At 35.0% G+C, this 14,389-nt stretch overlaps 1 pseudogene; it reads right to left on the bottom strand.

Annotated features, from left to right (window-relative positions):
* Positions 1–692: 692 nt before the first annotated feature.
* LOC140991366 (auxin response factor 2A-like) lies at positions 693–5,799 on the bottom strand (annotated as a pseudogene).
* Positions 5,800–14,389: the final 8,590 nt, after the last annotated feature.

Below are 14,389 nucleotides of genomic sequence, written 5' to 3'. Positions count from 1 at the left end.
TGTCTAATTTTCGCTCTCGATTTGCACATTAATTTCTAATAACAGATAATGACAGGTGATATCCATGGATGGACCCACTAGAGTTAAGCCCAAACCAGATCTGAGACTCCTGATCCATCCCCAACCAAGGTGGGAGGCCCGGGCCCAAGTATTTTCCTACAAATATCAGGTTTGGATGTCTAATTTATTCATTCACTATATTCTTTTTCAGCAGCACCCTTATCTGTTTTTCCCATATATCCTCAGTTTTTGACTTGAGCGTCGGAGGGACTACGTCGGGACACCTTCCCGACCCCCTTCTAACGGTCTTCTTCGTGATTTCAAGCTCAGGGTAAATTCGAAACCTACTTCTGAACTAATATCACTTACTGGAATCGGACCCTAAATTTTCTGTGAGTACCAAAATGAAAACTAGACATCAATTCCTGCTGAAAGAATTGACTGTCGTCTGCATTCCACACCGTTTTCGGGCTAAACAAAATAAAGATTGGTTTTTTGTCTTGTGCTGGTTTTTCCATTTACAATTTTCAGCCCACACGAGATTCTTGATTTTTTCTTCATAGTACGAGTTAATGAAATTGAGATATAATACTAGCGATTCCAGAATTACTTTTGAGACATAATACGCAAAATATTGAAAATAATGTAACTTGCAAGTATTAAATGAAATTAGGAAAATTGGAAACAGAGGATCAATGTGGAACCGCTACAAGATTCATATCATTAATAATACTTGCAAGAGTAAAGACCAAGACAGACACTGGACTCGTGTATCACTTCTTAATTACACATCTGCTGGGAATTTGCAAATACATATTTATAGGCCGAATGGTTGCGAAAGTAATGATACTTCTATCCCGTCATATACTAAGTATATCAAACATAAAGCACCATATGTTGGCACTAAAACTGTATAAAAATAAAAATATTAGTCGTTTTCGTCGAAACTTCATCACATATGCGTTTCTTTCTCCATTTGATGTCCCCAAAATTGTAACCGGTTTGATGATATTATATTCCTCCCCCTACATATATCTGTAAGGTTGCAAAGGAATATGTCAGAAGCATGGTATAAGAATTGATGGATGAGAAAGAAACAGATCGAGGTTACTCCATGCATGAGAAAACAGGTCCCAGTGGAGATCAACCCCCTCTCCATCGTGAAAAACCCTCCGGTAGATACGTACCGGGATAGAGGTGAACAACTAGTAATTTCCCAGGTTTGAAGAAGAAGTCGTGGGTATGTTAATTTCTTTAGCATCTGTTCCTTCTGCAACAGATGAGGTTTCTTCTCCTTTAGAAATCAAGGTGCCTGGATTCATTTTTTGGACCTCCTCTTTCGTAACAATTAAGATTTTGCGAACCATCCTACAGAATTCTCTGTTTTCAACAGCAGAAACCACTAGTAAAGAGCAAACAACAGCATGGAATATAGGTACGTAAGGTGTGTTCAAAACTGTCGTAAATACATAAATTCCAAAGGAAATCTTACTCCCAGGGATCATCTCCAACAAGCATCATATCATCCTCGTCATCAGTACACATAACAAGCCAATCACTGGTCCGAGCTTGGAGTTCACCATTGAATTCAAACAGATTATCCAATTCACTAATCAAATCGCTATAGTTGCTGAACTTAGCAATTTCCACAGATCTACCAAGGGCTGTCCCCTGCTTCTGAACCTAAATTCGGAAAAATTTTCATTAAGAAGTGGAGGATTTTAAGAGAGAAAGAAAGTGGTTAAGCTGAAACCTTGGTACAACTCCTTGTCGAACCACGCCCTTTGCTTTCTCTGTCTCTAGATACAATATTGAAGGTTTTGAATAGCTTCTCCTGCTCACTAGTGGCAAATGGATCCACCAGTTTTTTCCCTTTACTTGATCAGAAGATTCAATTGCAGGGGTTACATGAACATGCTTACAATGCTGCGTATGACTCGATGGTTCAATCATCGCATTGACGTGTGGCACTGCTGTATCCAATGGCGCAGAGTCACTTATGAGAGAAATACCAAAAAGCTTACAGCTCCCTTCATTTAGCTTCATGGCATCATGCTGCTTTGTATATAAAGATTTAGGAATCAGCTCTCTTGATTGGGATGACATTTGGAGGAATGGTGAAACAGGTGGAGGCTTCAGCCAATTCGCTTGCTTATGGTCGCTTTTGGGATCATTAATTATTGAAAAATCTCTAAAAACACCGTATCTAACGTCCCCGTGTGTCTGATAAGAAGTATCAGCGCCTTGTCCATGGGTCTTTAAGCTTCAATCCATCAGATTAAGCGAGAAACCACAAGGCACTGAAGACCACGTGTTCCCAGTTAAGCTAAATTTATCTTCACGCACTAATGCTACTTGCTTTGAAGTCATTTGATCACCAGGAGGCAAACAGAAATCACGTGGTGAATTAACCACCGGAAAACCAAAACCTGATACAAGATCCGTGTATGAGGACTCGGGTCTTCCTAAAGGTAACCACTTCTCTGCCCCACATCTTCTTGAAGCAGAGGCATCAATCTTCCCATCGTCCAATGAGGGGTTCCATGGTAGTAATGGCTTCTCAGAAGAATCTGATTCGTTATTGCTTCTCAAGGTCGATAACTCTTGACCTTGGAAGACCCTTGGAAACCCACCAGGAGGTGAAGGGTCTACTGTCATCTTGGATGGACCTACATTACAGAAAAAATTTAATGGAAACAAATTTCAATCACCAGTAGACCAGATGGATGTGGCAAAAATAGCAATTGCATAAGCAACACACCTTCCATAGTAAGAACAGAAAAGCCGGGGGATGAGGGTAAGACATATGATCGCCTTTTTTGCCTAGGCACCAGAAGTGAGTTCAACGCAGGAGGAGAAAGAGCAGGTTCTATTTTCCACGGTGAAACTCTATCTGGTCGAGAAATTGTTGAAATTTCATCCCACCGCACCTTAAGCAAAATTGAGAGATGAAATGTCAAAACTGAGATAATGAAGGGACTTTTGGAAAAACAGGGGATTGAGTCACGAACTAATGATATATTGACACTTGTTACCTTTAGGCACCTCCATTTTGATTCAACCCACCTTGTGGGCTCTGCATCTTCAATACCAACAATAGTTCCAGTAAACCTACAAAATTAATATCAGTAAAAATATATAAACTATGCCACCGCATTCATGACAAATGTCACATATCATCATTCAAGATGCTAAAAAAACTGCCTACCTCTGCTCTAGAGCTTCTTCACCTTCGAATCTCATATTGAATCTCATCCCTATAGAATAATTGTTTTTAACAGACTCCATATACTGATCGAAAGGAATAATAAACGCAGCTGGGCTGGTCCTGTAATACGTACACCAAACACATGGACAATAATTAGAACTCCGAAGAGTAGAAAATATGCAGCCGGCCATATTTATCAACAGCCCGCTGTTTTCAACTATTCATTAAGTTATCTAGGTTTTTAATCAAAGAATTTTTGACATCTCAAATGTCATTTTGACAGCACCAGAATCATATGCTTCCAATAACAAGGTTACTGTGATAATTACCAACACATAAGCAGCTGATTGTACTTTCAGATGTAATTGGAAAACAACACAAAGACAAGGGGTGTAGTCAAATCACATACCTGGGCTTGTAATATACAATGAACAAGCTTTTGGTCTGAACGGCATGCCAAGCTGTCGCCAAAACACCAAGATGCATACGGTGGCTTGATATGACTGATGATGGAGCAACTCCTTGTTGTCTCATGGCATGCCTAACTCCGACTCACATCTCCCCATTCTCCCCTCTGAAAATATTCCGCACTAATTTAAAAAATGCTAAATAATGATGCAGAAAGATGCATAGGAAGCTAGTAGAATCAAACCTCAAAAATATAAAAGCATCACCAGCAACAAGCCTCTTCGAACTAACAAAGACACTCCAACCACTCTGAAGGAGGTGTCTTCGCGGTTGACCTGTTGCACAATTCGTCAAAACCATCATCCCCCACTCTCACAAGAGACATGCAATGCTTCAAAAATTTACATACTTGGAAAAACTTCAATGATAAAACGTGAGGATATGAGCAATTCATCTATCATTATGTTGCTTTTGCCCTTATTTTAGCTGTTTCTCCATAAAAACAAATAGTATCGGCTTCTAATGCATTAGTTAACTTGGTACAATAAGTTTGATACGACCATAATCAATCAGTCATTGATTCTCCAGCCTTCTCTAAATGAAGATTATCTAAAAGGATTGAATCAGGAAGTGAAATATAGTCCAAGAAATAAAATACACTGACATAAAAGATATCAAGGTATTCAACATAAAACATGGTCAAACAGTCAAAGGCTGCAATTGAGACATAATTCCAAAACTTAAGCAAAGATTACAAAATCATGTAGATAGATTCAATTTTACCTCGAAAAATATGCCTGAATCGCCACTCATTCCCGTGCAAATCTTTGGCCACTAATTCTTGAGTGGGGGGTTGTCTTGACATGTCCTATTTTTAAATGAAATCAAACAATCACTATGGCCACAGAAATTCAACAATTTTCAGCTTGATTAATTCTAACTAGTGAAGGAAGACATTCATCAGCATGCCGCCTCAACACCGAAAACCCGCCATGTGTGCTTGTATCTGATGCAGTAAGGGTCTTACAAAAAGAATGAACGTGAAAGTATGGCGGCGGTGCGGGTAGAAGTTCCTTCTTTACTGTATTCTCATCTTGCTGAAACACCCAGCTTCTTTAGAATTAACCCAAAAATCTCAAAATCTAAATTCAAAGCACAATACATTTACACGAACAATCGATTATATTACCTCAGGTTCGGGCATCAAAGTAACTTGAGCATACACCTCATCAGTATCAGGTTCAGCCTAACCACACAGAAAGCCCGTAACTCAACATGAACTCATTAAAACGGGTAAACTTCACAAAAATTTCCAAATACCTTCAAATCTACATTAACCACTCTACAAAGGATCTTGGAAGGAAGATTGTACAACGGCATCTGCTGGTCTGCGCTCTGATTAGTCGATGCCTCCACCTATTCAAAAAAAATACCCCACAAATTACATTCCGTAAACATCAAATCAGCACAAAACTACTTGCTCGTGTATCATGAAAAGCCCGAAATCAGAAATGAGGTAAAGGAAACAGTAATTAACTTAGATCAATCTAAGATGAGAAAGATAACTGGCACTCTTACAAAATTTGATAAATGAAAATGAATTACAAAACAGCAAAGAAAGGATGTAAGAGAGAAACCTGTTCTATGTGACCCTGAGGAAAATAGAAAACGAGCTCGTTTTTACGAGGAACAGTTACTAAAGGACCGGCGCAGGCCTTCCACAGCTCCGTGTACAACGCCATCTCAGCATCCACTGAAGAAAACCCACAACAAAAGAGAAAAAATGGAGTCCAGGGAAACCATCAACCAAAAAAAAACTAACACAAATCCACAACAACTACCTTTTCCGGTGCCGAGGCTCCCCATTTTCGGCCTAGAATCACAACCATTCACCTCGCTATAACCCTTGATCGATACCTCAGAAGCAGCCATCTCATAAAACCACAATTTCAACTCAGATCTCCCATCTCTCCCATATCCAGATTCCTAGTAAGAATCACGCAAAACACACAAAAACTTCACACTGCTCGAACTACAAAACGGTCCACCCCTATACAGAGAGGAATTCCACAAGAACTGAGAGGAAATCTCGGAAGAAAACGTGATGGGTATTCCTTCGTCCGCGTGCGAGTATCGGAAGTATATCTCCACATGGGAAGCTAAATGGAATGGGACTGTAGCTAATTGGTAATATCACGTTACATTATTTTCACTTTTTTATATAAAACTTTAAAGTAAATTGAAAATAAATAATCAACTACAATATAAATTTATCTTAATTTACTACATTCTAAAAAATTTGTTTAAACTCTTAAAATACTAAAAATATCCTTGTATTAATTGATTTTAATTGATTGATTTATCTGAGCAAGAAATGATATCAGAGTCGAGATAAAATTAATTCAAACATACAAAATTATTATTACTGTATAATTAAATATTAAAGAATTTTCTCAAATAATATGGATCCGAACACATGGTCGAAATTAATTATTTACATGAATTATTCAAATACTTTGAAATATTTGAAACAATGAGTAGATATCATGAGTAAATTGGAACTTATCATAATCCAAATGTAAATTTATGATTCATTATAATGATTTTCTGGAAATAATATCGGATTTCTCTAAGGTTCTGAAGATCTTAGGGAAATAAAAAAACGATACAGAATTACGACAATATGTTATATTATGTACCACGAAAATTGGATAAATCATTGAAAAACAAGAAGAAATTCTTTTAAAATTAATGGATATTCAAACAAAAATACAAACTCTAGAATAACAAACAAGTCTTAGTAAAAGGATTTCGGTAGGAAGGTTATCATCATCTTTTGATACTGAATCATTATTACATCAAAGAGAGACGAACAAGATGATGCCAAAACATTTAACCAACGAAAAAAATGATCAATTTAATTAAAAATGTCTCAGAAAATAAATTAATATGATAACAACTTTAAAAAAGATTGGTGTCATTGATCTTCAAGTCCTTGCAGAATCTTTTGTAAATATGAGGGTAGTAGATTTGAAGATAAACACAACTAAAGATGAATCACCCGCAATAACATGGTCATCTTTTTGTGAACCACCAATAAAATATGAGATCTCATAATACAAAAATGAAGGGATCCAAAACAGATTTTCGTGTTGGTGAAAAAGCACTCCCAGCAGGAACCAGGTCAAGGAAAAGTCAAATTACTTTGCACCAAACACCCTATAGAAAATCGGTTTTAGAACATATACATTCTTATGGGGTTATGCTTAACCCTGCCTTGATATACTAGATTTCAAAAACAAAGAAGATCTCATAGATTATCGGTCATCGGCTATGAAAATCACAATAAGAACACTTGTTCTCAACAGATAAGAATTCATTAAACTTATAAAAATGAGTCTTATGATATCAGTTAAAATTGCATGGGACACGACTTCAATAAAAACCAAAGATTCAATCCTAGCTGGAAAATCTCTCGATGAGATAGCTGTAAGAACGACTACCGTATTTAAAGCTTAATTTATAGGGATAGACTATTTTAATAGTCAAGAGACATAGAAGAAAATGAAATTTAATGAAGTTCTGTATAGTCTTTGATTACATGACATCTGTTTAGTGAATGAATATATTATGTTATTTACTAAATATGTATGAAATTCATAGATCGAAGAAAATACATCAGTGCAATTTTTCTTCGCCATAATGTCAAGTCTTTCGATAGAAATGCTAATTAGAGAATATGTCCTTGGCAATCCAGATATTTTGGAACGAAGAACATCTTTTCTCAAGGAAAATTGGCATAATGGTGTCTTATGAAAGCATTACAAAATTTTCAGACGATTAAAGGGTATTGATAAACATAATTCTTTATGTTATAAAGAAAATGATCTTCCAAAAATAATTGGAAGTAAGCTACAAAAGCAGAAAATGAAGAGTTTTATATCTCAGCCTTATGCCAAGATGGAAGAAGTAGAATTAGTTCTTGGAAATCAATAACAGTATCGTCTAGAAAAAAAACTAGATTTTACATATCTCGGCAGAGAAATGGACCATCAAGGAGTATAATATCATCCCAAGCATCGAGCACATCTCGAAGTACAGAAAGAACAACTACAAAGAAAACTTTCAGAAGAGCTCACACCTGATCTAATGAAAGTTTTAAATATTGTAATTGCTGGACATGTGAAAAAAATGTCATATTTTAACTAATTGTTCGGAAAATGATAGAAGGGGGATAGAATGCTTCGATCCGACCCCAGAATTTGAAGAAACATTTTATCAAGATCTTGTTCAAGTATACCAGTTTGAGGATATTGCATCAGACAAAAGTATATATGAAGAAGTGGAAGTTTTAACAGAAAAATCGGAATCTGACTGAAGACGAAGTGTTTCGACACGAAACACGTGGATATTTGTCTAGTTTTTTTTAGCTAGACAACAATATCGCATAAAATAGTCCAAAAGATCATGAGAGAAAATCCTAGTCGATATAGATATCAAGGATTCTTTGCAAGACATGTAGAAAATTTCTTATGAAATGTTGGTATAAGAAACAGAAAACATCATTTAATCTATAAGTTTTCAAAAGGGAAATGACAATTCAATAGAACTTACTGAAAATCGGATGAAGATGCAATTAATTCCTTCTCAAGAAATTAAGGAGGAATTAAAAAAACTCAAGATAGAAGAAACAAACTGTGTCATGGATTCATATCGGAGCAATCCAGATTATGATAAAAGCTACTTTTAAAGAAGGAATATATTTACTCATTGATATTGATATATGCGATAAAAGAATATGTATCTTTTAAAATTCAATACTGAGAACTTTCTCAGGGAATCTCTGTGCAGGAAAAATTGTAGGAGTAATTTATCCAATAATTTCCTACAACCTGACAGATCTAGATTTCAGTCGAGCTTTGACATTGCATCAAAACTTCAAAGAAAAAATGCTAATGAAATAGGATAATAGACCATATTATATTACCCATCAAATTTCACATGCTCTATCTAATACACATCATACGGAATTATTTATTAAAAATAAGTTTATTGAAATATCAAAAATATTTGGAAAATTTGCCCGAACAATTTATTCAGAAGAAATCGAGTTTTCTTTAATACAAGAAACGAGTATCCAGATTCAAGATAAACTGATTTTACAAATGAATCAAAGTCTTAAACTGGAACAAAGAAGATTATCTTTTCAGTAAGATGGAATAAAAAGTCAAAGATGGGGGAAAACATATGTCCAAGAAGTCCAACCAAGTACAAAAATTTTTCAACAATAGGTAAAATTAGATGTCCGGAAGGATTGAGGGAAAGCAAAATAATATTTGATATTACAAGATAAAGAAGTCATTTTTCTTATAAAGTAATATACTATTTGGAAAACATATGATATGAATTTTCCATTGAATGATCAATATCGGAGAATTGGAAGTTCACATTGAAAGAATCCCGGGAAAGGAACCAAATCAATTGATTATTGGGCTAGAGTTTCTCGAGGAACACAAACTTTGGAAACGATTGGAGAATGGAATGGAATTCATGGCAGATGATAGAATGTGGAAGATCCAATGACCACGAGCCCATTCTCGGTATATATATCCCAATATGGATGCTATATGAACAACATAAAGAAGAATATTTTGCTTTTTATATTGATCCATGGACTGAAATTTGTACAGCAAAACGATAAGTTTTCTAAAAGAGTTGGAAAAATGATTACCTCAGATTACTGGACGATATTTTTCTATATGAATCTTAATATTATGTAAATGGATTAAAATGACAGAAAAATTAATCGAATGTATTGTACAAACTTCTTGGTATAAAGTAAAAATACCACCGATTTGTTTCCATGATACATGAGCTGACATTCTGTTAAGAAACAATTTCCTACAAATGTTTAAGTCTTGTACACAAGAAAATGATACTAAAAGATTAGTGTTAACAACAACATGTGATTATAAAGTCATAGTCCAGAGGCTAAGAGAGAAATTTTACAGAAAATTGTCAATCCAGTTTCGTAGCAATCGTGGTATTAAAGAAAAACTTCTGAACCCAAAAATGAAGGATTCAAGATGGTTTGAAGAAACAATGCTCCAATTGAGAGTAGATAATGACCTCTGACCAGAAGAAATTGAATTCCTCAAGATAGATCTACACCATAATCAGGTAGAGTAAAATCGAAAGTATCCCTAGAAGACGTCAAGAAAAATATCAAAGAAAATTACAATGAAGAGCTTCAAACATATATAAAAACCAACTCAAAACCATCTTTAAAATCAAGGAAGACAAAAAGTATTAATTTGTTAGATACAAGCCTATCTGATGAACGTAATTGATCAAAAAGATATGCAGATTATTATCAAAGAACATTTGGACCTTGGATTAATCAAAGCAGTAATATCAATATAAAACAGTCTAGGTTTTCTGGTCAGAAATCATGATGAGATCAAAAGAAACAAACCGAAATTGGCTATTAATTATCAAGAAATTAATAAAATCTTAGAGTTTCATGGTATTTTATACTTACTAGAGAACATTTGATTAGTTGTATATGCAACGCCAAAAAATTCTCTAAATTTGATTGTAAGTATGGATTTTAACGAATCCAGATGGAAGAATAAAATAAGAAATTCAATGCTTTCTCCACACCACAAGGTTACTATATTTGGGAAGTCTTACCAATGAAATTGACTAATTCACCATAGATATTTTCAAAAAAAAAAAAAGGATAATTTATTTAAAAATAATTTTAAATTCATGTGTTGTTTATATTGATGATGTTTTAATAGCATCTAAAAATATGGAAGAATATATCAAACACTTAAAAATTTTCTCTAAAGTTTGTAAGAAATAATGACTGGTTTTATCTGAAAATACAGTAATTGATACAATCAAGATTTAATTCCTCAGCATTGAAATCGATGAGTCAGCAATAATTTTGCAAGAATACATGGTAGAAAATGTGCAAAATTTTCCAAACGTACTAAAAGAAAATAAACTATAGGACCGAGTGCTTACCGCTTTACCAAAAGCTATAGCTGGTGGTAATGGTGCAACTCAAATCTTTTAAACTGCACAGCAACACAAGCACCATGGTTCGATTGCTCTACCAAACAGGGACAATTATTGCACCAAACATAAACAATTTCAAAGTTTTTTAGGAGTTGTCAATTTGCCTGAGATGATTATTAAGAACCTAACAAAATACAAAAAGTGTTTAGGCCATTATTGAAAAAAGATTCAAAATTTATACGGAGAGAAGAACACACAAAAGGACTCATCCAGCTAAAAAAAATTTGTAAAAAACTTTCAAAAATAGTTGTTACTCAAAATGAAGATGATCTGGTATCATACATGGATGCCAGTGATCATCGGTGGACAACGGTTTTAACAAAGCTCACAATATATACACCCCTTGTTGCTTCATTATTTGAAGATGACATCTATACAAGAAGAGCATGAGGACTATGGGTCTGTTTAATCGAGATGGACAAAGTCAAGTTTCCATTTAAATTTTATTAAAATTCTGTAAATGGATATTTTCTGTTAAATACTATGAGAGAAAAAACAACAAGTTTTGCAGAAGACCTATTTGAAAAAGAAAAAATCTTCTGTAGAATAACAAGTTGCCGGGAGAGCAAAAAAACTCATCGAAAATTTTGTAACATAACTCATGTGGGAAGATGGTCAGAAAGCATCTATCCAGAATACCCAAATCAGAATGAGCCAGAATTCGAGAAAAGTTTTCACCCAAGACTGACCGAAACATAAGGTAGAAACAAGTCCAAGTGGTGAGGGACAACACAAAAAACAATTTTCTCGAGACCATACAAAAGCAGAAGATTCTCCGACGAAGATAAAACAGACATATGATCCAACCACTTCATTAATGGAGGATGAACCACCACCAAAAGACGAGTTCAGTAACTAGTGGAAGATTGACCACTCAATCACCCATAGAGACAAGTCGCTGACTGTGGTTGAAAGGACCACAATTCACAAGATGTTATCGGTCACAACTGGCAGAATAATTCACAAGATTTGAAGTCCAGATTTCAAATCCACCAGGACTTCTATAAATACCAAGGCAGAATGAAGATGAAGACATCATTCATCCTCTTCATTTATCTCAAAATAAACTTGTAATAGTTTTCTTTATTTTATGTATGTTGTAATTCCGACTACTATAGATAACTAAGCAAGTTCTTCTCCCTCTACATGAGATTACTATATATTAATAAATTGTACGTTTGAATAAAAAGATCAATGATTATGCCTCTCTCATATATTATTATCAAATTGAACAACTTTACTATACATCTTGAGGTACAAAACGAAACAGAGTTGTACTAGGTGTCCTTGAAGAATCATATGTTGCGAATGTGTGGCCGTGAGGAACAATCTATAAAACCCTGTAGATACAACCCGATAACACTCCGATCAAAGAGGTAAATCGTTCAATTTATTATACAAAATAATGATGGGTTATTAAAAAAAATCAATCATCTGAAACATGTTATACAAGTTGGAAACCTTGTGTAGATACATGTTTTTTGGGGTTACATGTATTTAAGAACATGCTCGATAGATATAACAAAGCCACACACTATAATCATGAAGATTGAGGATATTTTTGGAAAATTTAAAGTATTAGGGAACTCAAACAAACATTTGGGAGAATAGGTAGTGATGAGAAAACTATGTTTGGTGATAAGGAGTTATTAATAGTTTGCTCAATGTTTAAATAAAATAATATATAGTTTGATAATTTTTATGAAAATTTATTTTAGTTTCTATTAGATTTAGCCCTCAATTTTTTTGGCCATGGATTTCTTGAATCAACAATGATATCCATTTCTATGTGGATTAATACGCCAAAACATTTGAATTGATAAAGAGAACAGCCGGAAAAAAGATAATTGGATCATAAAGGATTCAAAATAACTTAGTTTATCATTGCATATAATTTTTGATAAAATAATAAACACGAGCATACCACTAATGCAAGGAGGAAAAATATTCGAAGATCCAGCCTACCTAATTACACAAATAATATATCATTTTCAGGGGCAGTGTATAATGTCGGATTTTAACGACGTCAGGCGGTGCCAAGATCCGATTGGGCAAGAAGTACTTAACAGCGTCTGTCTCCGACGTTGATTTCGTTCGCATGGTCATGCTCTTTACGGGCACAGTACGATGACACCCCCTGATCAAGGTCAGCGCCTTTTTAACCATGGTTACTTTTACTTTATCGATGTCCCCGGCTTCCCTGCGCCTGGGTTGTACAATAACCACCCCACCACCACCCATTTTTTGTGGTTTTTGTTTGATTTTAATTATAGAGTTCCAAAATTGGTAATCTGGCGGTCCTCGGACTGTTATCGTATTTCTTGTCACTAATAAAAAAGTAATATTTTTTTCATGAATTACTCACATAAAATATATGTCTTACAAAATTGACCAGTGAGACCGTCTCACAAGACTTTTTGTGTTTCACATAACGTTGACGTGACACCGACATGATGCTGACGTGTATAATTAACGGTCTCATTTTGAAATATAGTACTAGTGAATTCATATATGTCATCAAGATTCCGCAATTCATTTTTGCAAAATGTTCTTGATGATAACATTCTTTTATCAAAAAAGTAAAACTTTTTAAGGATAAGTTCGATCTTAATTGTAAAAATTCTTATTTTAATTTTCATTTATAAATTTCTTTATTTAATTTAAGGCAAGACTAAGAAATTTAATTATATTTTCTTGACAATGTTGTATCAAAAATTGACCACATTTAATTTGCGTGCAGAACACATGTGCTTTCTCCCTTTCCTGCGTGTTGTAGTAGATGCCCTGTAAGCCAACTGTTGGCTGGGGAATTTATTGATTCAAGTGTAATAAACAATCTTTATTTTAATATAATTTAATTTTTAATGGTTTCGTTATACTTTATCTGTATACCCATGCAAGCAGCATAGATAAAGTTCTTGATTATGCTTTAATACAAATGAATCGTAATTCGATGTTGAAACTCATTTGTAAACACTGCGTATTCTAAATTCGTTCCTAGTCGATTCAGCCGCCTAAAACAGGGATAAAGGTCGCTTGAGCTTGAGACCAGCATCTGTGATGTTGTGTACTGCGTTTCTTGGTAAGGGCATAGAGATGTCCAGACATGCAGATAAGTAGTCATATGATGATTATACCGAACAACCCTCACTCGGATTTTCCAAGTGGTTATCATTCATTGAGAGGATAAGTCCGTGGTTATGATTGTACACCATTAGTCCTTACGACCCGGGACAACACTGAGGCTCTATATGCTAGGGTTGTGCTTTGACTCGTTTACCGACTCTAGGAGCGTCACCAGGTGGCGAGGTTGGGTACAGTTGCGACACATATAGGAGCCATTGCATTTTAGTTGGGGATTCACCGCTCACCTACGGGTGTGGATATCCTATATGATCTGAAGTAATAATAGTGCATGGAATCTCTGGCCAAAGTATGAGATGTACGTTGTAGAAGGAGTTTTCCAAATAGTACACGCGATGTCACTATTATATGTGTCACATAGTTATCGAATTAATATGCAACCCTCGATGAACCAATGGTTGCAGATTCGATCGTGATATATGAGATGAAGTGACCGTACTGTACGTTAATCATAATTGACTGGTTCTTGTAGGCACTATCAGTGATACCTAGGGGATTATGGGGCAATGCTACTAGACGCTCTTACCATGATCCGATGGGTGC

The sequence above is a fragment of the Primulina huaijiensis genome, chromosome 13 (assembly GCF_012295235.1).
Source record: "Primulina huaijiensis isolate GDHJ02 chromosome 13, ASM1229523v2, whole genome shotgun sequence".
In the NCBI taxonomy this organism is placed as follows: domain Eukaryota; kingdom Viridiplantae; phylum Streptophyta; class Magnoliopsida; order Lamiales; family Gesneriaceae; genus Primulina; species Primulina huaijiensis.
The sequence above is the reverse complement of the archived record's forward strand: the minus strand, read 5'-3'. Positions and strand labels throughout refer to the sequence as shown.